This window comes from Moschus berezovskii, chromosome 17 (genome assembly GCF_049115385.1).
Source record: "Moschus berezovskii isolate FMDL1 chromosome 17, NW_MosBer_1.0, whole genome shotgun sequence".
Classification (NCBI taxonomy): Eukaryota; Metazoa; Chordata; class Mammalia; order Artiodactyla; family Moschidae; genus Moschus; species Moschus berezovskii.
The window spans coordinates 7,859,666-7,883,502 of record NC_142476.1 but is presented as its reverse complement, the minus strand read 5'-3'; the positions used below and the strand labels follow the sequence as shown (position 1 = coordinate 7,883,502).

Here is a 23,837-nt window from a genome sequence, read left to right as displayed (position 1 = left end):
GGGAAACAGAAGCTTAAGATGAGAGAGAATATAAACCACCCCTTCCACATTATCAGTGGCATCAAATATCAAAGATCCTTCAAATACAGGTATTTTTTCAGAAAATAATAGCACTGAAGGAACGGTAGAGAGAAATGTACCCAATTCTCTATTTTTAAAGGGAAGGGAAGGGAAAGAGATTTACTGATTTTTAACAGGTGGTCAACCTCAACTCTGTACATCCAGTCCTTCAATCTCCAGAGGCAGTTTATATACCTCCAGGGCCATTTTTACATCCTCAAGACTTAGGAGACACTGCATGAGTTTCCTGCCTGTGAGCACTTGCTCACAGTCCATGAAAACTTCCTGAAAGAGATAAAGGATGGTTTGAGAGGTTTCTCTCCAAACTGAAAGTATAAGTTTCCTTCAGGATGCCTACTAATGACAGTAAAGTTGGAATATCAAGACCCTCCATAGCACTGATGCAAAAAAATCAAAAGATACTTTGTACATCTCAGCAAAATATTCATCCTAAGATCTGACCAGCACTGCTCTTAAAACAGCAGTGAAACTGTCTAAACAGAGAAGAAACAGCACTGCCAAAGACACCCAGGCAACTTCCTCAGGATCAGCTGAAGGGATGGATCTGATGTCTATGCAAAATCATAACATTTGTTGTAGAATATACCTGTGCCTATGGAACCCTCCTATCTAGGGGCTTGGTCTGTCTTGCTATAAAATAAGGGAATTAGAATTTGCCTTAAGATCTCAACATGTACTTTGAGAGTAAAAGTGCTGATGCTGAAATTGATGTAAACAACTCAGAAATGAGTCCTGATACAAGTCAAACCTCATCAGAGTCAGCTGGGACAGTGCTCTCGAGCAGGTTACCATTTATAGAACGTGATAGAACACCTGAGGTGTGCCACTTACCCACTCATACTTGGGCACTTCTGGGTACCACGTTCCATTCTCTGAGCAGATGATATTTGGAGAGCCGACCATACAAAAGCCAGAGTCACATGGACAGTGACATTTTCAGGCTCAACATACTGATCCTTGTCCACAGAAAAAGTTCCATCTTCTACCTCTGGATTCAGACACAAAGCTGTAATAGAAAGACAAATATAATCATTCTGTGATTCTCAGAATAAGATCATACGGTAGTAAAGAATATTGGTGGAGTGAGAAACACTAACAATAAATTATGCCTGCATGCTGAGAGTTGCTCTTTAACTGCATGTATTGTATTATTATAACAATAAAATTAATAATGATAATATTAATGTTAATGTATACCTATCATCAGCTGAAACATTTTGCTGGAGAGAAAAATTAAGTAAAGACAATTTATGTGACTTGTCTAAGGTTTCATAGCCTTTGTGTGGCATAATTATAATATAAATCTGGGTATTGTGGTCCTAGAATCTGAGTTTTCAAAACTATTGTATGTCAAAACTTTACTTTCAGTATCTTAGGTAATCTCTAGTCTCACACCCTTAGTATCTTCCTGTATTAAATGGAGACAATGGTGGGAAATTAGACCCTTGAATTGCTGTTAGCTGCATGGTAAGAAAAAGAAAAAAAAAAGTCATGCATAATCTTGGTTTCATATCAGGTCAGCTTCTCTATGAGGAGGTGATGATATGTACCAAGTGCTAATGGAGATATCAGATACTTCAAGGATGTTTGGGATTTTTCCATAAGAGTGCTCATTCTAACTTTTGCAGGGATTCTAAATTTTTGTTAAAACCTCACTATTCTCTTAAATTAAAAATTATTATCTCTAATTCTTGAATTATGACAAAGATAGCATGGCAGTGCAGTGTGAAAACTATGGTCAATTTAATGTGGTGCTGGCTTCATAGATTACTTTCTGGAGTAAAACAAAATTTGACTTCTACTTCATGCCATAAACCCATAGGGATTCCAAGTGAGCTGGGGATATCCATGTGAAAGGTAAAGCAACAAAGCTCTGGAAGATAACAGAGGAAAATATTTTTGAGACAATTTTTTTTTTAAATAGCACATATTTTTTCAAACAGCCCAGTACCACATCCAAGCATTAAATACAGGAAACAAATTAACAAATGAATAATAAACACAAGCTTTTAAGTGCTGCCTCTGGCTGGGTGGACACCATATTGTCAGAATATACACGACGGTCCTACTATCTTAGCAAGGGCCATCAGTAAAGTGGAGTTACCTTTACCCTGAGGCCCTGGAGATGACCAGTATGAATTTCTGCAGGTGATTTTTTTCTTCTCCAGCCAGAATATATTCGTCATCACATTTATACTGCACCACAGTAGTAAAGGATAAAAATGAACTCACATCTTCATAGGATCCATGTGTAATGCTAAGAAACATGCTGCAGTCTTAAATGGGAAAAGAAGGGTAGAAGAGAAGGAGCTAGTTTAATTAGCTATTCAGAGGAAGGGACTCTTCCCATTTTAGAGAACAAGATCATTAAATTATATTACTGTGGTATGTTTCATGTCCTTAACAAAATCACTGTGTGCGTGCTAAGTCGCTTCAGTTGTATCTGACTCTTTGTGACACTATAGAAAGTAGCCCACCAGGCTCCTCCGTTCATGGAATTCTCCAGACAAGAACACTGTAATTGGTTGCTATGCCCTCCTCCAGGGGATCGTCCCAATCCAGGTATTAAACTATGTCTCCAGCGGCTCCTGCACTGCAGGTGGATTCTTTACTGCTGAGCTGCCGGGGAAGCCCAAAAAAATCACTAGGAATGATTCAAATTAACATTAGAGCAAAGGAAACACAACCTCCAGTTCAGTTCAGTCACTCAGTCATGTTCAACTCTTTGAGACTCCATGGACTGCAGCACACCAGGCTTCCTTGTCCATCACCAACTCTCAGACTTTACTTAAACTCATGTCCATTGAGTTGGTGATGCCATCCAACCATCTCATCCTCTGTCGTCCCCTTATCCTCCAACCTTCAATCTTTCCCAGTATCAGGATCTTTTCAAATGAGTCAGTTCTTCACATCAAGTGGCCAAAGTATTGGAGTTTCAGCTTCAGCATCAGATCTTGGAATATTCAGGACTGATTTCCTTTAGGATGGACTGGATGGATCTTCTTGCTGTCCAAGAGACTCTCAAGAGTCTTCTCCAAAGCCACAGGTCAAAAGCATCAATTCTTTGTAACTCAGCTTTCTTAATAGTCCAACTCTCACATCCATACATGACTACTGGAAAAGCCATATCTGTGATTAGACTGACCTTTATTGGCAAAGTAATGTCTCTGTTTTTTAATATGCTGCCTAGATTAGTCATAACTTTTCCTCCAAGGAACAAGTGTCTTTTAATTTCATGGTTGCAGTCACCATCTGCAATGATTTTGGAGCCCAGAAAATTAAAGTCTCTCACTGTTTCCACTGTTTCCCAATCTATTTGTCATGAAGTGATGGAATCAGATGCCATGATCTTAGTTTTCTGAATGTTGAGTTTTTGGCCAACTTTTTCACTCTCCACTTTCACTTTCATCAAGAGGCTCTTTAGTTCTTCTTTGCTTTCTGCCATAAGAGTGGTGTCATCTCCATATCTGAGGTTATTGATATTTCTCCTGACAATCTTGATTCCAGCTTGTGCTTCATCCAGTCCAGCGTTTCTCATGATGTACTCTGCATATAAGTTAAATAAACAGGGTGACAATATACAGCCTTGATGTACTCCTTTCCCGATTTGAAACCAGTCTGTTGTTCCACATCCGGTTCTAACTGTTGCTTCCTGACCTGCATACAGATTTCTCAGGAGGCAGGTCATGTGGTCTGGTATTCCCGTTTCTTTAAGAATTTTCCACACTTTGTTGTGATCCATACAGGCAAACATTTTTGGATAGTCAGTAAAGCAGAAGTAGATGCTTTTTCTGGAACTTTCTTGCTTTTTCAATGATCCAATGGATGTTGGCAATTTGATTTATGATTCCTCTGCCTTTTCTAAATCCAGCTTGAACATCTGGAAATTCACAGTTCACATGCTATTGAAGCCTGGCTTAGAGAATTTTGAGCATTACTTTGCTAGCATGTGAGATGAGTGCAATCGTGTGGTAGTTTGAGCATTCTTGGGCATTACCTTTCTTTGGGATTGGAATGAAAACTGACCTTTTTTAGTCCTGTCACCACTGCTGCGTTTTCCAAATTGGCTGGCATAGTGAGAGCAGCACTTTCACAGCATCATCTTTAGGGTCTGAAATAGCTCAACTGGAACTCTATCACCCCCACTAGCTTTGTTTGTAGTGATGCTTCCTAAGGCCCACTTGACTTCACATTCCAGGATGCCTGGCTCTAGGTGAGTGATAATACCATCGGGGTTATCTGGGTCATGAAGATCTTTTTTGTACATCTTCTGTGTATTCTTGCCACAACTTCTTAATATCTTCTGCTTCTGTTAGGTCCATACCATTTCTTTCCTTTATTGTGCCCACCTTTGCATGAAAATTTCCCTTGGTATCTCTGATTTTCTTGAAGAGACCTCTAGTCTTTCCCATTCTATTGTATTCCTCTATTTCTTTGCATTGATCGCTGAGGAAGGCTTTCTTATCTGTCCTTGCTATTCTTTAGAACTCTGCATCCAATTGGGTATATCTTTCTTTTTTTCCTTTGTCTTTCACCCCTCTTCTTTTCTCAGCTATTTGTAAGCCTTTTTCAGAAAACCATTTTTCCTTTTTGAATTTCTTATTCTTGGGGATGGTCTTGATCACTGCCTCCTGTACAATGTCATGAACCTCTGTCTATAGTTCTTCAGGCACTCTATCTATCAGATCTAATCCCTTGAATCTATTTATCACTTCCACTGTATACTCATAAGGGATTTGATTTAGGTCATACCTGAATGGTCTAGTGGTTTTCCCTAATTTCTTCAATTTAAATCTGAATTTGGCAATAAGGAGTTCATGATCTGAGCCACAGTCAGCTCCCGGTCTTGTTTTTGCTGACTGGATAGAGCTTCTCCATCTTTGGCTACAAAGAATATAATCAGTCTGATTTCGGTGTTGACCATCTGGTGATGTTCATGTGTAGAGTCTTCTCTTGTGTTGTTGGAAGAGGGTGTTTGCTATGACCAGTTTGTTCTCTTGGCAGAACTCTATTAGCCTTTTCCCTGCTTCATTCCGTGCTCTGCCAATTTGCCTGTTACTCCAGGTATTTCTTGACTTCCTACTTTTGCATACCAGTCCCCTGTAATGAAAAGGACATCTTTTTTTGGGGGGGTGGGGTGTTAGTTCTAGAAAGTCTTGTAGGTCTTCATAGAACCATTCAACTTCAGCTTCTTCAGCATTACTGGTCAGGGCATAGACTTGGATTACTGTGATATTGAATGGTTTGCCTTGGAAACAGAGATCATTCTGTCACTTTTGAGACTGCATCCAATTACTGCTTTTCAGACTCTTTTGTTGACCATGATGGCTACTCCATTTCTTCTAAGGGATTCCTGCCCACAGTAGTAGATATAATGGTCATCTGAGTTAAATTCTCCCATTCCAGTCCATTTTAGTTCGCTAATTCCTAAAATGTCAGTGTTCATTCTTGCCATCTCCTGTTTGACCACTTCTAATTTGCCTTGATTCATGGATCTTACATTCCAGGTTCCTATGCAGTATTGCTCTTTACAGCCTCATACTTTACTTCCATCACCAGTCACATCACAACTGGGTGTTGTTTTTGCTTTGGCTTCATCTCTTCATTCCCCAGCTAGAAGGTGGCACTGCAGTGGCAGTTATGTGGCTCTGGAGCGACTTTGAGGAGATACCCCAAGTCCAAGGGCAGAGAAACCCCAGCAAGACGGTAGGAGGGGCAAAATCATGTTTAGAATCAAACCCCATACCCACCAGAGATGCTCAGAGGGCTCAAACATACCTTGAGCACACCAGGACCCAGACACCCCACAGAGACTGGGCCAGGACTGTGTCTCCTGCAGCAGTATGGTGAGCAGTGAACTGCTGCAGGGGCAAAGGCTCTGGGTGCAGTAGACCTGGGTATGGCGTAAGCCCTCTTGGAGGAGGTCACCATCAACCCCACTGTACAGCCGCCAGAACTTACACAGAACTGGGGAAACAGATTCTTAGAGGGCACAAACAGAACTCTGTGCACAACAGGACCCAGAAGAAAGGAGCAGTGACCCCACAAGAGACTGACCCAGACTTGCCTGTGAGTGTCCAGGAGTCTCTGGCAGAGGCATGGGCCGGCAGGGGCCTGCTGCAGGTGGGGGCATTGAGTGCAGCAGTGCCTGCATGGGACCTTTAGAAGGAGGTCGCCATTATCTTCATTACCTCCACCATAGTTTGGCCTCAGGTCAAACAACACAGAGGGATGACAGCCCCGCCCATCAACAGAAAATTGGATGAAAGATTTACTGAGCATGGCCCTGCCCCTCAGAAGAAGACCCAGTTTCCCCCTCAGTCAGTCTCTCCCATCAGGAAGCGTCCACAAACCTCTTATCCTTCTCCATCAGAGGGCAGACAGACTGAAAACCACAATCACAGAAAACTAACCAATCTGATCACATGGACCACAGCCTTGTCTAACTCAGTGAAATTATGAGCCATGCCATGTAGTGCCACCCAAACAGAACGGTCATGGTGGAGAGTTCTGCAAAAAGTGGTCCACTGGAGAAGGGAATGGCAAACCACTTCAGTATTCTTGCCTTGAGAAGCCCATGAACAGTATGAAAAGGTAAAAAGATAGGACCCTGAACGATGAACTCCCCAGGTTGGTAGGCGCCCAATATGCTACTGGAGATCAGTGGAGAAATATTAGATGTAGGCATAATGAAAATGTTATACTTAATATTAATGACTCTTGGACGTATTTACATTAATTAGATCAACAAACAAACATTAATACCAGGTATTTAATACTGAATGTTTCTGAATTCATGTGTACCTGAAATTTGTTTAGGTTCATTTCTCTTGTATTTAGAATTATTTTATTTATAAGTACTTATTTTTCTTTAGGCAAATTATATTAGAACTCATTTACAAATTAGCCTCAGCAATATTATCCAAATACAAAGTCTGAGACATACAAATATCGAGACAGGCACAACACGAGTTCTGGCTTCATTTTCTAAACTTAGTCGTGAATCAGATATCACAATATAAAACTCACTAATTATAAATGGCAGTTGGAATAAGAAAAATTTTAAAGGCTTCATTCCCTTTTTTTTTCCCTTCAGTTTCAAGAATTAGAGATGATCTAGATAAGTGACCCAGAGAGTTCTGGTCTCAAGGCATAGGAAGCAAAATCAGGTTCTTCCCTCAGGACAAGAATTCTAAAGAGATTTTTTTTTTCTTCTTCTTCAAGCTTTCTTTATCGTTTGGGAGTTAAACTGGTTGGAGGCCAGTTAACTTTCTACTGACATAGTGTACTTAATTGCACAATTGATGGTTCATAATTTTCATAAATACCCTCTTCTTTCTTCTTAATGGGTTTGAAAGGTTGGTCAGCCAGTATAACAAGGGTGTTGGCATGTAAAGCAGAACAACATAAATTGTGTCCTTTGACCAGAGTAACCAAATTCTCATCTCAGTTCAGTTCAGTCGCTCAGTTGTGTCCGACTCTTTGGGACCCCATGAATCACAGCACTCCAGGCCTCCATATCACCAACTCCCGGAGTTCACTCAAACTCATGTCCATCAAGTCGGTGATGCCATCCAGCCATCTCATTCTCTGTCGTCCCCTTCTCCTCCTGCCCCCAATCCCTCCCAGCATCAGAGTCTTTTCCAGTGAGTCAACCCTTCGCATGAGGTGGCCAAAGTATTGGAGTTTCAGCTTCAGCATGTCCTTCCAGTGAACACCCAGGATTGATCTCCTTTAGAATGGACTGGTTGGATCTCCTTGCAGTCCAAGGGACTCTCAAGAGTTCTCCAGCACCACAGTTCAAAAGCATCAATTCTTCAGCGATCAGCTTTCTTCACAGTCCAACTCTCACATCCATACATGATCACTGGAGAAACCATAGCCTTGACTAGACGGACCTTTGTTGGCAAAGTAATGTCTCTGCTTTTTAATATACTATCTAGGTTGGTCATAACTTTTCTTCCAAGGAGTAAGGGTCTTTTAATTTCCTGGCTGCAATCAGCATCCTCAGTGATTTTGCAGCCCCAAAAAATAAAGTCTGACACTGTTTCCACTGTTTCCCCATCTATTTGCCATGAAGTGATGGGACCAGATGCCATGATCTTCGTTTTCTGAATGTTGCGCTTCAAGCCAACTTTTTCACTCTCATCTTTCACTTTCATCAAAAGGCTTTTTAGTTCCTCTTCACTTTCTGCCATAAGGGTGGTGTCATCTGCATAGCTGAGATTATTGATATTTCTCCCGGCAATCTTGATTCCAGCTTGTGCTTCTTCCAGCCCAGTGTTCCTCATGATGTACTCTGCATATAAGTTAAATAAGCAGGGTGACAATATACAGACCTCCTAAAAAGGTGGAGTTAAGCAAGAATCATTTTGGTGGGTAGAGAGTGATTCAGGTGTCAAGCCTGAATATTGTAAAAAGTGGTTTTTTTTTCCTCCAATCTGCCATAATAGCCTGGATTGATTCATTCAATCCTTGCTTGCATTGTTGAATCATTGTCTACTTCATGGTTTTTGGAGAAAGTGCTGGGAGAGGTTTGAGCAATTTTCGAGCTATTTCCTTCTGTACAAATCTCTGGACTATATGATTCAAAGTCCATTAAGGGGCATTTCCACCCTGCTTTCTATATTCATTCCCTTGCTTTGCTTTCAGAAACTAACAACTGTATTAGTTTACATCGATCTGAAAACCCAGACTTGTAGGTCTGGATGGTTAATTCAAATTCCTTTGTAAATACCAAAGGATCCTGACTTGGATTTGGAAATTCCTTGGCTAAGGCCTTAAATTCTGTTTGAGTCCAAGTTGTATAGGTTAGAACTAAGGATGATACAGTTCTCCCTGCAATAGTTTCCCCACAAGGAAGCTATAATCAGTTCTGCCTTTTTGCATTTAATCCTCCTTTGCTGGGGAAAAAGGGAGCAGCAGGAGGTGGAAGAGTTGGAAGAGAAAAAGGCATCTGGGCCAGGCAGTTCAGATAGAAGAGGATACACAGAAGGAGCAGAGGGAGAGGCAGTGTCAGTGCTAGCCACCTTTTTTAGTTCTGATACAGTTTCAAGCAATTGCTAGTTGGATTCCTCCAAAGAAGTTACATTATTGTTTCCTCTTTTAGAAGCTTCTCCATGCCAAAGTAAGCATTCCATTCAGCCTGCTTGATTTTACAACCGGCTTTTTCTAACTGTGTGCATCAAAACAACAATTTTGGAATATCAAAAGTCGTCCAGTTTGGCCATTTTAAATAGAGATCTCCTTTAGTATAATTTCCTCAATTTGCTGTGTAGTTTCAAGTACAAGTCTTGTAGCACTAGATGGAGTGTTAGAGGCTGCTTTCTCACGTTCCTTGTTTCTGTTTGAAAGGCTCTATTTCCCAATTTTAGTTGAATTTGTCATAGATAAAATTCACTAGTGAGATTGTGTGGTGGGCCAGCATGCTGTTCGTGAGCTTAACTCCTCCAGGAGTCACCGCAGAGCCCTTTCAGCCCTCTTATGTGTCTCAGCACCTCCCTTCAGCAGTTCAAGACCACCACAGGTTCTCAGGTCGCTGATGACCAGTTCATTTTTATGTATTTATTTATTTTAATTGGAGCCTAATTACTTTACAATATTGTGGTGGGTTTTGCCATACATCAACATTAATCAGCATTAGGTATACATATGTCCCCTCCCTCTTGAACCACACCACCACCACCACCCCCGCCACCTCCTGCCCCCATCCTACTCTTCTAGGTTGTCCCAGAGCATTAGCTTTGAGTTTCCTGCATCATACATCAAACTCCCACTGGCTATCTATTTTACACATGGTAATGTATATGTCTCAATGCTATTCTCCCAAATCATCCCACCCTCTCCTTTCCACACTGTGTTCAAAATGTCTGTGTCTCCTTTGCTGCCCTACAAATAGGATCATCAGTACTATCTTTCTAGATTCCATACATATGTGTTAATATACGACATTTGTCTTTTTCTCTCCGACTTGCTTCTCTCTATATAATAGGCTCGAGGTTTATCCACCTCATTTGAACTGACTCAAATATGTACCCTTTTTACAACTGAGTAATATTCCATTTGGAAGGACTGATGCTAAAGCTGAAACTCCAATACTTTGGCCACCTCATGCGATGAGTTGACTCACTGGAAAAGACTTTGATGCTTGGAGGTATTGGGGGCGGGAGGAGAAGGAGACGACAGAGAATGAAATGGCTGGATGACATCACCAACTCGACAGACTTGAGTTTGAGTGAACTCTGGGAGTTGGTGATGGACAGGGAGGCCTGGCGTGCTCATGATTCATGGGGTCACAAAGATTCAGACACGACTGAGTAACTGAACTGAACTGAACTGAATATTCCATTGCCTGGAGGAGGCATGGCAACCCACTCCAGTATTCTTGTCTGGAGAATCCTATGGACAGAGGAGCCTGTGGTCCATAATGTCAAAAAGAGTTGGACACGATTAAAGTGACTTAGAAGCAGCAGCAATATTCCATCGGGTATATGTACAAAAACTTCCTTACCTGAATGGCCAGTTCTTGTCTGTCACCCCTGGACAAGCAAGTGTTTTAATTAATGAATGGGTTTCCCTGTAGGTGCACTGCATATTATGATGACTTGGTCTCCACCACTCATGTAAATTTCTCAGTCACCTTAGAACACCATAACTGGCTAGAAAGAGTCTTGTCCCTTTTCTTCAGAGCAAAGCTCTCATTAATATCTTCACCTTTACCCCATAAAACCCTATTAAGACAGCTGAATTGAGGAAAATCATCAGATCAGGAAAAGCATCTTACCTAACTACTCAGCACATACCACTCAGTCTTCTATGACTGAGCAACCCTGATATCTTTCAACTGAGCCCTGCGTATTCCTCAGTATCTTTCAACCAGGCCTCCCTGCTATCATTCAGCCAGCCCCCCACCCAAGTATCTTTCAATTGGGTGGTAATTCCTCTGTATCTTTCAACTGAGCCCCATTCAATGTCTAGATATAAGTGGGTATGCCCCAGTATATTTCAACTGCCACCCCCAAGTATCTTTCAACTGAGAGGGGGCAGGCAACCTGCTCCACTGCCAAATAAAACTCAGGATCATCAACAAATATGCTAGAGGAGATGGATGGGTACCAGGGGCTGCTGCTGGTACCAAAGCTCCGGTTACTCACAGAGTTCAGGTCACTTCATCAGTTGTTATAACTGTTGACTTTTAAAATATGCACAATATGAGAATAGCGAGTTAAGTTTTCTTTGGGGCAATATGAGGACTGTAGCCTGGGAGACAGAACCTCCAATAGCTCTGAGAAACTGTTCCATTGAGGTAGGAGAGAAGGATAGGATATATGTGATTTTGGTAAAAGGGAAGTACATGTAATCAACCATGTTTTTTTCAGAAAGTTTCTGCTTGTCTTGTGAAGTTTCTTCTAGTCATGAGAAGCAGTAGTCACCATGAAGGATTTTAGTGTTTTTCTAGATATGAGGAAATACAAGAATTGGACTCACAAAATTTCATGCAAAGATGGACACAATAAAGGACAGAAATGGTATGGATCTAACAGAAGCGGAAGACATTAAGAAGAGGTGGCAAGAATACACAGAAGAACTATACAAAAAAGATATTCATGACCCAGATAACCACGATGGTGTGATCACTCACCTAAAGCCAGACTTCAATGTGAAGTCAAGTAGGCCTTAGGAAGAATCACTATGAACAAAGCTAGTGGAGGTGATGGAATTCCAGCTGAGTTATTTCAGGTCCTTAAAGATGATGCTGTAAAAGAGCTGCACTCAATATGCCAGTAAATTTGGAAAACTCAGCAGTGGCCCCAGGACGGAAAAACATCAGTTTTCATTCCAATCCCAAAGAAAGGCAATGCCAAAGAATGCTCAAACTACCACACAATTGCACTCATCTCATATCCTAACCAAGTAATGCTCAAAATTCTCTAAGCCAGGCTACAACAGTACATGAACCGTGAACTTCCAGATGTTCAAGCTGGATTTAGAAAAGGCAGAAGAACCAGAAACCAAACTGCCAATATTTGTTGGACCATCAAAAAAGCAAGAGTTCCAGAAAAACATCTACTTCTGTTTTATTTACTGTGCCAAAGCCTTTGACTATGTGAATCACAACAAACTGTGGAAAATTCTTCAAAAGATGGGAATACCAGACCACCTGACCTGCCTCCTGAGAAATCTGTATGCAGGTCAAGAAACAACAGCTAGAACTGGACACGGAACAACAGACTGTTTCCAAATTGGGAAAGGAGTATATCAAGGTGGTATATTGTCACCCTGCTTATTTAACTTATAAGCAAAGTATATCATGCAAAATACCAGGCTGGATGAAGCACAAACTGGAATCAAGATTGCCGGGAGAAATATCAATAACCTCAGATATGCAGATGACACCACCCTTATGGCAGAAAGCAAAGAAGAACTAAAGAGCCGCTTGAAGAAAATGAAAGAGGAGAGTGAAACAGTTGGCTTAAAACTCAACATTCAGAAAACTAAGATCATGGCATCTGGTCCCATCACTTTATGGCAAATAGATGGGGAAATAATGGAAACAGTGAGAGACTTTATTTGGGGGGGGGCTCCAAAATCACTGCAGATGGTGACTGCAGCCATGATATTAAAAGATGCTTGCTCCTTGAAAGGAAAGCCATGACCAGCCTAGGCAGCATATTAAAAAGCAGACATTACTTTGCCAATAAAGGTCAGTCTAGTCAAAGCTATGGTTTCCCCAGTGCTGCTGCTAAGTCACTTCAGTTGTGTCCTACTCTGTGCAACCCCATAGACGGCAGCCCACCAGGCTCCCCGTCCCTGGGATTCTTCAGGCAAGAACACTGGAGTGGGTTGCCATTTCCTTCCCCAATGCTTGAAAGTGAAAAGTGAAAGTGACGTCAGTCGTGTCCAACTCTTCACCACCCCAAGGACTGCTGCCTACCAGGCTCCTCCATCCATGGGATTTTTCAGGCAAGAGTACTGGAGTGGGGTGCCAACACCTTCTCTGGGTTTTCCCAGTAATCATGTGCAGATGTGAGAGTTGGACTATAAAGAAAGCTGAGAACCGAAGAATTGATGCTTTTGAACTGTGGTGTCGGAGAAGACTCTTGAGAGTCCCTTGGACAGCAAGGAGATCCAACCAGTCAATCCTAAAAGAAAGCAGTCCTGAATATTCATTGAAAGGACTGATGCTGAAGCTGAAACTCCAATACTTTGGCCACCTGATGCGAAGAACTGATTCATTTCAAAAGACCATGATGCTGGGAAAGACTGAAGGTAGGAAGAGAAGGGAATGACAGAGGATGAGATTGTTGGATGGCATCACCAACTCGATGGACATGAGTTTGAGTAAGCTCTGGGATCAGTGATGGACAGGGAAGCCTGGCGTGCTGCGGTCCATGGGGTCTCAAGGGTTCGGACATGACTTAGCAACTGAACTGAACTGAACTGAACAAGAATTAGACCCATAAAATCAGCTCCTGAGAATATCTAACTATCTGAAGACCTGCCCTGCCAGTTTTCTGGGAGCACAGAGTGCCTCATTCATTTCTGTTCTCCACTCTGTACTCCTGCAGAGGGCTGTCGGAAGTCAGCAGCTATAGCAGCACATGATCTAGCCCCGGTAGAGGTAGGTGACAAGAGCCTATGGCAAGTGCCAACTTGTGGTTGACAAGATCGATGGAAAAAAATAAAGTCAAGAAATTCACTAATACAGTATAGTTGATTGATTGTAAGCAAAAGTACCAAGATAAAGCAGGAAGAAGGGTAGACTTTTCAACGAATGGTACCAGAGCAATTAGCCATTCATATGCAAAAAGAAAAAAAAATGAAATTTGACTCTTAACTTTTACCATATGCAAAAATTAATTCAAAATGAGTCATAGACATAAATATATAACTAATTTGAGAACTACTAGCTAGTATAATAGGCATTCATTCCTCTATGTATATACCAGGGTCTAATCTTTGTTATAGAACTATCTCTAGCACATACCTACCTGAACCACAGTCACTTAACTCCCTGCAATGAGTTAATGCTAACTCAGATTTTAACATATCACCTCAGTTTTATAAAGCAACGGTCCCCAGCTTCCTTCCCCACACACCCCACCCCCAGGTCACACAGCAGGAGGTGAGCAACAGGTAAATGGCAGGCAAGCAAGGGAAGCTTCATCTGCTCCCCACTGCTCATGTGACCTGAACTGTCCCTGCCTCCCATCACCCCCTGCCATAGAAAAATTGCTTTCCAAAAACTGGTCCCCGGTGCCAAAAAGGTTGGGGACTGCTGTTATAAAGGGATGATATATTCAGTTTTATAAAAAACTCATGAGTTGAGGTTGAAGGCATAATCTGTTATTTACTGTTCCTTATAAAATAACCCTGGCAATAAATTGCTTTTCTATTTTTATATCAGACCAAAAAATGTTCTCCTATACAATAATGTTTTAACAATGAATGTAAATATTTGATCCATTATATTTCCCACTTTTGTTTGATGTTGACTTTTTAAAAATTCACAATTTGAGAGTTGCGAGTTAAGTTTTATTTGGGGGGAAATGAGGACTACAGCTAAGGAAACAGCACCTTAGATAACTCTGAGAAACAGCTCCAAAGAGGCAGGGGAAAAGTCAGTATATATGTGATTTTGGTGAAGGGGGAATGCATGCAATCAAACATGTATTTTCCCAGAAGGTTTCTACTGGTCTCGTGAAGCTTTTGCTAGTCTTCATGGTGATGACTAAGGAATAGTCATCACCATGAAGGATTTTAGTGCTTTTCTAGATATGGGGGGCTACAAGAATTGGGCTCATAAAATCAGCTCCTGAAAATATCTATCTGATGACCTGTCCTGCCAGTTTTCCCAAGCATCAGTTCAGTTCAGTTTAGTCGCTCAGTAGTGTCCGACCCTTTGCGACCCTATGAATCATAGCATGCCAGGCCTCCCTGTCCATCACCAACTCCCGGAGTTCACTCAAACTCATGTCCATCGAGTCGGTGATGCCATCCAGCCATCTCATTCTCTGCTGTCCCCTTCTCCTCCCACCCCCAATCCCTTCCAGCATCAGAGTCTTTTCCAGTGAGTCAACTCGTCGCATGAGGTGGCCAAAGTATTGGAGTTTCAGTTTTAGCATCAGTCCTTCCAATGAACACCCAGGATTGATCTCCTTTAGAATGGACTGGTTGGATCTCCTTGCACTCCAAGGGACTCTCAAGAGTCTTCTCCAGCACCACAGTTCAAAAGCATCAATTCTCGGCGATCAGCTTTCTTCACAGTCCAACTCTCACATCCATACATGACCAGGGGAAAAACCATAGCCTTGACTAGACGGACCTTAGTTGGCCAAGTAATGTCTCTGCTTTTTAATATGCTATCTAGGTTCCCAAGCATAGAGTGCCTCATTTGTGCTCTCCACCCTGAACTCCTTTCAGCGGTGTTGAAGGTCAGCACCTGTAGCAGCACATGGTTTAATCCTTGGAGTACCTCTACAAGTACCCATGGCAAGTGGAAATTTGAAGCTGACACTGAAAATAAACTCAATCAAAATTACTATGTAAATTAAATTTTAGTAAATTTACTTCTATCTGTAACGACTTTAATTTTTCATTTTAGCAAGCTTAAACTATGTATAGCTACTATTAATATAAACTGATATATTCCTTTTTAATTTTGAAATTATTGTTTTTACTGCATAATGTGCTTAACCTTAAAAAAAAACTACTTAAGAAAATTCTTTAGCAAGAAAAATTTCAGTTATATAAATACACATCATTTGTTATGTATAAGTGTTATAATGAGTGATAGTTCATTTTATCTTTAAACCTAAAAATATCAGTATCAGAATGTTTATGATTTGCTAAAAATGATGGGAATACGTGATTAGGAGCTATTCACATTCACTATTAGATCAGAGGAATTTTAAGGAAATCTTGCTCCTTTTGTGACCCTTTGCTTCCCTAAGAAGGCAGCAAAATGGCAGCTCAATTCAGTTTCCATTCCTATGAAATGTTATATCTTAAAGACTCTGATTTATCAGCTTTCTTCTACCAGGCTCTCTTATTAAACCTGAAGAAAGCATGGCATATACTTACAGTTTGTTTCCCTATAGTCGGAGAACAATATTCAGTGGTAGAAAACTTTTCATTGATATCTTTTGTTCGGCTGTGTTAGTACCAAACTAGCATGTCATGTAACTTCCTAGACTCTTTTTTCATGAATCCATTACTCAGCACATACTGTCAGCCAACCTCTAATGAAAATATAAAGATGAACTTAAGATGAACAATTCCATTTAAAACAAGGAGATGAATGCAACTGCTCTACTTTCTAGGGATGGGAGCAATCATTTCAAGGAAGAAAGAAAACAATCTTAGTGCTAAATATTGGAAAGCAATGTTGCAGTGGGAATGAGTTGAGGAGCTTAGGGAGAAGCAGAGAAGCAATAATCTCATCTTGTTTGATAGAAGTTCAAGTTAATAAAGAAGCCGGCAAGAGACTAGAGGATCCTTCTTGGAAGAAACTGAATGGTATCAGAGAGGATACCAATAAACATTGGTGCTTGGAGAGTCTTCTGAATGTATTATGGTAAAACAAAGCAGACTTTATTTTTCTGGGCTCCAAAATCACTGCGGATGCTGATTGCAGCCATGAAATTAAAAGACGCTTACTCCTTGGAAGGAAAGTTATGACCAACCTTGATAGTATATTAAAAAGCAGAGACATTACTTGGCCAACAAAGGTCCGTCTAGTCAAGGCTATGGTTTTTCCCCTGGTCATGTATGGATGTGAGAGTTGGACTGTGAAGAAAGCTGATCGCCAAAGAATTGATGCTTTTGAACTGTGGTGTTGGAGAAGACTCTTGAGAGTCCCTTGTACTGCAAGGAAATCCAACCAGTCCATTCTAAAGGAGATCAATCCTGGGTGTTCATTGGAAGGACTGATGCTAAAGCTGAAACTCCAATACTGTGGCCACCTCATGCGACGAGTTGACTCACTGGAAAAGACTCTGATGCTGGGAAAGGTTGGGGGCAGGAGGAGAAGGGGACGACAGAGAATGAGATGGCTGGATGGCATCACCAACTCTGTGGACATGAGTTTGAGTGAACTCTGGGAGTTGGTGATGGACAGGGAGGCCTGGCGTGCTGTGATTCATGGGGTCGCGGAGAGTCGGACACGACTGAGCGACTGAACTGAACTGAAGCAGTTGAAAAAAGGGTAGTAGTTAATATCTTTTTTCTGCAACAGTACAGAGGCAGAAGTGTATTCAGATTGGTCAGCAGCTTGTCCAAAGAGGTTATCAGGGGTGAGGCCCTGTTGCTCCAGCATCTCCAAGCATGTTGTCCCCATGAGCAGGGTGGAAGTTCATTCACCAGCACCCTGTCAGCATTTCAGCCCTCAGAGGGTGAAAGAGGAAATGGAAAGTAAGCAGCTTCCTTCTCAGGAAAGTGAGTAGGAAGCCGCACCCAGTGGGCGGTTGCTCCAGGGGAAGTTTAGCTGAGGAGCCATTTGCCCTGCTACTATCTAAAGGGGTAAGAGTAGTTCTGTTATTTACAGGAGGCAGGAAACACTAGGAAACAACACCTCCATTATAGCCCCCAACAAGAAAAAAATAGCTCACTGCCTAATCTCCCCATGTACCTAGAAACTAAATCAGTTTTGGTGGGCCTCACCCTTGAAAATGAACATACAATCCAAAATTATCATCAACAGATATTTGTGATGAGTAGAAATTCCAAAGAAACTGTTATTAGTATTCTCTGAACTCTATGAGTAACCTGCACATATCTAAAGAACAGAATACTTTTCAAAATGCTATGAACATTTTATAAAATCAATAAAATTATTAAAATATAATGTCAAGGAAATATCCCCAGAGACTGTGGGGAAGGGATGAGTCAGAGATGATGGTAGAGGAGAGAGAAAGAGAATTATAGGATTGATAAAGAGGTTTATTATCTGACTAATAGAATATCCATAAATCTAAAAAAAATGGAGAAGAGAAATATGAAGAAACTATACCAAATATATAGAAGCTATACAAAATGTCTCTGAAAGAAAATAATACAAGTGTCCTTACAGAAGATTAGATATGAAAAAGTCCTATACAAGTAATAGTTAAAATGACTTCTGACTTTTTCTTCGCAGTGTTGGGAACGATCACACTTAAGAAGATCCTATCTTTAAAAGTTCTAAAAGAAAATTATTTTAAATCTATCTTTCTACATTCAGCAGAGTTATCAATCACATGTTCAGATGAAAAGAGTTTAAACGTGCAGGAACTCAATGCCTTACATCATTTTCCTAAGCAGCTCCTTGAAGATGGCACTAGTGGAAAAGAACCTGCCTGACAACACAGGAGACAAAAGAGACGTGGGTTTGATCCCTGGGTCAGGAAGATCCCCTGGAGGAGGGCATGGCAACCCACTCCAGTATTCTTGCCTGAAGAATCCCATGGACAGAGGAGCCTTCTGGGCTGCGGTCCATGGGGTTGCAAAGAGCCAGATATGACTGAAGCGACTTAGCACACATGTATCATTTCCTAAGCAGTTCCCTGAAGATGTACTCCAGGAAAATGAGGAAATAAATTAATAAAGAGGAGAACATGAAGCCAAGAAGCTTAGATAGAGTAGAGTGGCAAGTATACAGACATGAGAGTATCCACTTCTGTTGAAGAGTATAACAGACAGAGTCAAAGTCCTGTCAGTATCACCAGAGCCCTACCACTTCAGCACACTCTGAACAATGTTTAAAAGCCAGTGTATCTGTTTTGTTATGCCCGGGCTTTTTTCAGAGCCTATGAAGACTACTGTGACAGCTTGCAAAACAGGTCAAAAGTATCAGGTAATTAGCACTTCCCAAAGGCAAACCTCCCCACTCCAGTATTCTTGCCTGGAAAATCACATAGATAGAGGAGCCTGGTGGGCTGCAGCCCATGGGGTCGCTAAGAGTAGGACACGACTGAGAGACTTCACTCTCACTTTTCACTTCCATGCATTGGAGGAGGAAATGGCAACCCACTCCAGTGTTCTTGCCTGGAGAATCCCAGGGACGGGGGAGCCTGCTGGTCTTCCATCTATGGGGTCACACAGAGTCGGACACAACTGACACGACTTAGCAGCAGCAGCAAAGGCAAACCTTAGCATCTATGAAGGATGGAAGACATTGTACCAATACCTCATCCCTGTCTTTGAGTGAAATAACCCTCAGGTATATGTTTGACACCCCTTATAGCTTCCCCATGGGTTTAGAGTCCAGTCACCCACAGAGGTAGGTGGCTTAACAATGCATCTCTTTTTGGCCACCTTCCCTTGTCTGCTCATTATCTCACTCAATTTCTTAAATACTCATAAACATATTTTAAGCACCTATATAAAATCTACCAAGTATTTCTGAATATATAACACCTAAAACATCAGTTACCTATCACTAGATGAACTCACAAGTGAGCTTTTGCTGCAGAATACACTGATCTGCTACAATATAAAATATGAAATAATTTTTCATCCTCCCAGAAAAGTTTCAGTTCAGTTCAGTTCATTCGCTTAGTCGTGTCCGACTCTGCGACCCTGTTAATCACAGCATGCCAGGCCTCCCTGTCCATCACCAACTCCCGAAGTTCACTCAAACTCATGTCCACAGAGTCAGTGACGCCATCCAGCCATCTCATTCTCCATCGTCCCCTTCTCCTCCTGCCCCAATCCCTCCCAGCATCAGAATCTTTTCCAGTGAGTCAACTCTTCGCATGAGGTGGCCAAAGTATCGGAGTTTCATTATTCTGATGTAAATAAGCAATGAAATGCCTTGCTTAAGATATAAAACTAATTCAAAAGCAATTAAAAGAAAATAAGCAAGGAATTGTTGCTTAAAAAATATTATTAATGATTTAAAAATTTTCAGAGTGAGGCTTGGTAGCAAGAGAAGGGGGCTGGGAAGAAGGGTATAGTCACTCTTTCTGGTAGGAGGTGAGAATTAATGACAGCCAGTGAGTGAAACAGTAAGTGCCTGATAATTGTCTATATCTGACCTTATCACTTCATAGGAAATAGATGGGGAAACAGTGGAAACAGTGTCAGACTTTATTTTGGGGGGGCTCCAAAATTGCTGTGGATGCTGATTGCAGCCATGGAATTAAAAGACGCTTACTCCTTGGAAGGAAAGTTATGACCAACCTAGATAGTATATTAAAAAGCAGAGACATTACTTTGCCAACCAAGGTCTGCCTAGTCAAGGTTTTTCCCCTGGTCATGTATGGATGTGAGAGTTGGACTGTGAAGAAAACTGATCGCCGAAGAATTGATGCTTTTGAACTGTGGTGCTGGAGAAGACTCTTGAGAGTCCCTTGGACTTCAAGGAGAGCCAACCAGTTCATTATAAAGGAGATCAGTCCTGGGTGTTCATTGGAGGGACTGATGCTAAAGCTGAAACTACAATACTTTGGCCACCTCATGCTAAGAGTTGACTCACTGGAAAAGACTCTGATGCTGGGAGGGATTGGGGGCAGGAGGAGAAGGGGACAACAGAGAATGAGATGGCTGGATGGCATCACCGACTCGATGGACATGAGTCTGAGTGAACTCCGGGAGTTGGTGATGGACAGGGAGGCCTGGCGTGCTGTGATTCATGGGGTCGCAAACAGTCGGACACGACTGAGCGACTGAACTGAACTGAACCTTAAGGAACTAGTCAACACCCTCTCCTCCAGGCCATGCAGACATTGTAAGTACATAGAAAGCACCACTCAGGAAGTCACAGACGTGAAATGGACATCTGTTTGAATTTCTTTTTCTCACAATTATGCATACCCTGCTCACATATGCTGGAAATTCATTTCTCGTTTTGTTTTTCATGTAGTAAATCTTCCCACCTCCTGATAAGGCAATAGGAATTATTTTCCATATGTTCTAAAAGTTACTTTTAATATTTTAAATTAAGCTATCCAGGTTCCTTTCCTTCCCTTTCACCAACTATCAGTGAGCATCACACTGAACTCCTGGTTCTTCTGATGAGGCTTTTCTAGGCCGCTTAATCTCACCTACTTTCTAAACAGTCTCTTCCACTCTCAGTGATTTTATTTTCAATGAAAAAAAGTGGAGAAATGATATTGAAAATGCGCAAAATGCTTAGTGAGAGCAGAAAGATTATCAATTGGAAATCGTCTGAGGCATCATGGGGCTCATCTGGTATCCTTATGCCCCAAACGAAAAAGGGAAACTCAAGGAATTGTGCTAGAGCCAGCAAAAACATGCAATGCAGAGGTCTGATAAAGGGAAGTGAGAGATTTGAAAAGAGATGGAAAGTGATGAACAGGATCATCACAACATATCATATCACTTTTCTGTATGATGTCTACATAGCCATATAGAAAAGACAGCTGCAGAATAGGCCCTCTGTGCTCCACTCATATTCCTACCCTGGAGGTCACTGCAAACAGCCCTTTGGATATCATTGCCTCCCACTGTTGGCATTTTCAGGAGGGTGCTCAGCTGGTGCCCACAGTTCAAGTCAGATGTCCTGGCAGATAGTGTTGCTGGAGCAAGCCTGTTCCAATGAGGGAAGAGGGGTTGGAAAAATACCTCAGGTCCATTTTTAAGTTTTTTTAATGAACCTCCATACTGTTCTCCCTAGTGGCTGTACCAATATACATTCCCACCAACAATATATGAGTGTTCCCTTTTCTCCACACCTTCTCCAGCATTTGTTATTTATAGACTTTTTTTGATGGTCCCTCTTAGCTGTATGAGGTGATACCTCACTGTAGTTTTGATGTGCATTTCTCTAATAATTAGCAATGGTGAGCATCTTTCCATCTGACCTTCGGGCATCTGCACCTCTTCTTTGTTTTTTTTAATTTATTCATTTTAATTGGAGGCTAATTACTTTACAATATTGTACTGCTCTTGCCAAACATTGACTTGAATTCGCCCCAGGTGTACATGTGTTCCCCATCTTGAATCCGCCTCCCACCTGCCTCCCCATATCATCCCTCTGGGTCATCCCAGTGCACAGCCCCGAGCATCCTGTATCACGCATCTCTTCTTTGAATAAATATCTATTGAGATTTTCTGCCTATTGAGAGAGTTTATTCTTAGGTTGGTTGATAGGAAGTCCAGGGCCCTTGCGGAGGAGGAGGCAAACATTTTTTTCTACGTTCCTTCACCTTAGTCACATAGGATGTTTTTCTTAAGCTCTGGGTTGCTATGGCAACAAACTATTTCTCCTGAAACTAACTTTCTTTATGCCCAGAGCTAATGATTATTCAACAAAACAATACATCTTACTTATGGAAATGTTTTTATTAGGCCTTCATGTTAATGATTATAATTCAAACCAATATATCTTACTTGGAAGCCTATTTTTCTTCAAAAACCTATGCCCTTGATTATATGGATACAAAATATCTGGTCCAGAGACATCTTATCCAGAGACTGTTTCCCTTGGTTAATCTTGTGTTGATATTATTGCAATATGTATGTTGTTGGAGAAGAGCCTGGTAAAACTTTCATAGCCTTGAGGTATTTCTTTGATCTATGTTTAGCAGGCCACTAAAAATTACACAATGCCCCACCTGAACTAGCGACGGTGGGGACTCTTCTACCCCCCTCCAGTGCCTTTTGCTGGAAGCTTTTCTCTGTCCTTTCACTTTAGTAAAATCTCTGCTACATAAACCTCTGAGAGACTGAGGCCACGTCTTTGGTCCCAGAGTGAATTCTTCTCCTTTAGAGGCCACAAATCTGACACCATTCACTGTAAGCTATATTTTTTGGTTGGATTGAGTTTCTTTGTTAAGCTGTAATGCACTATTTGTATATTTTGGAGATTAATCCCCTATCATGCAAGCCATTTGCAAATATTGTCTCCCACTCTGTATGTTGTCTTTTCATTACGGTTTCCATTACAGCTTTTCAGTTTAATTAGGTCCCATTTGTTTACTTTTGTTCTTATTTCTCTACTCTAGGAGAGGAATACAAAAAGTTACTGTTGCATTTTATGTCAAAGTTCTGCCTATGTACCCTCTAGGAATTTTATAGTATCCAGTCTTATGTTTAGGTCTTTAATCCATTTTTATGTTTGTGTGTGTTGTTAGAAAATGTTCTAATTTCATTCTTTCATATGTCACTATCCAGTTTTCCCAGCACCATTTTTTAAAGAGACTGTCTTTTCTCCATTGTATATTCTTGCCTCCTTTGTAGTAGATTAATTGACCATAGGTGCATGGGTTTATTTCTGAGATATCTATCCTGTTCCATTGACTTACATGTCTGTTTTTATGCCAGTATTTTTTTAATTGCTGTAACTTTGTTGCATATTCTGAAATCAGGGAGCCTGATTCCTCCAAGCTACATTTTTCTTTTTCAAGATTTATTTGGCTATTTGGGGTCTTTTGTGTTTCCATATAAATTTTAAATTGTTCTAGTTCTATGAAAAATGGCACTGGTAATTTGATGGGGATTTCATCAAATATATAGATTGCCTTGGGTAGTACAATCAATATTGATTTATCCAATCCAGAAATATATCTTTCCTTCAGTTTATGTCATCTTTGATTCTTTTTGGCAGTGTCTTACCATTTTCAGAGTACAGATCTTGTCCTTCCTTAGATTTATTCATAGGTGTTTTGTTCTTTATGATGTAATAAGTGAGGTTGTATCCTTCATTTCTCTTCCTGATTTTTCATTGTTAGTATATAGGTGCAACAGATTTCCTTGTATATAATCCTGCAATCTCACTCCTGGGCATATATCTAGAGAAAATCATAACTCAAAAA

At 41.1% G+C, this 23,837-nt stretch overlaps 1 pseudogene; it reads right to left on the bottom strand.

Moving 5' to 3' along the window:
* Positions 1–207: 207 nt before the first annotated feature.
* Positions 208–23,680, bottom strand: LOC148775049 (C4b-binding protein alpha chain-like; annotated as a pseudogene).
* Positions 23,681–23,837: the final 157 nt, after the last annotated feature.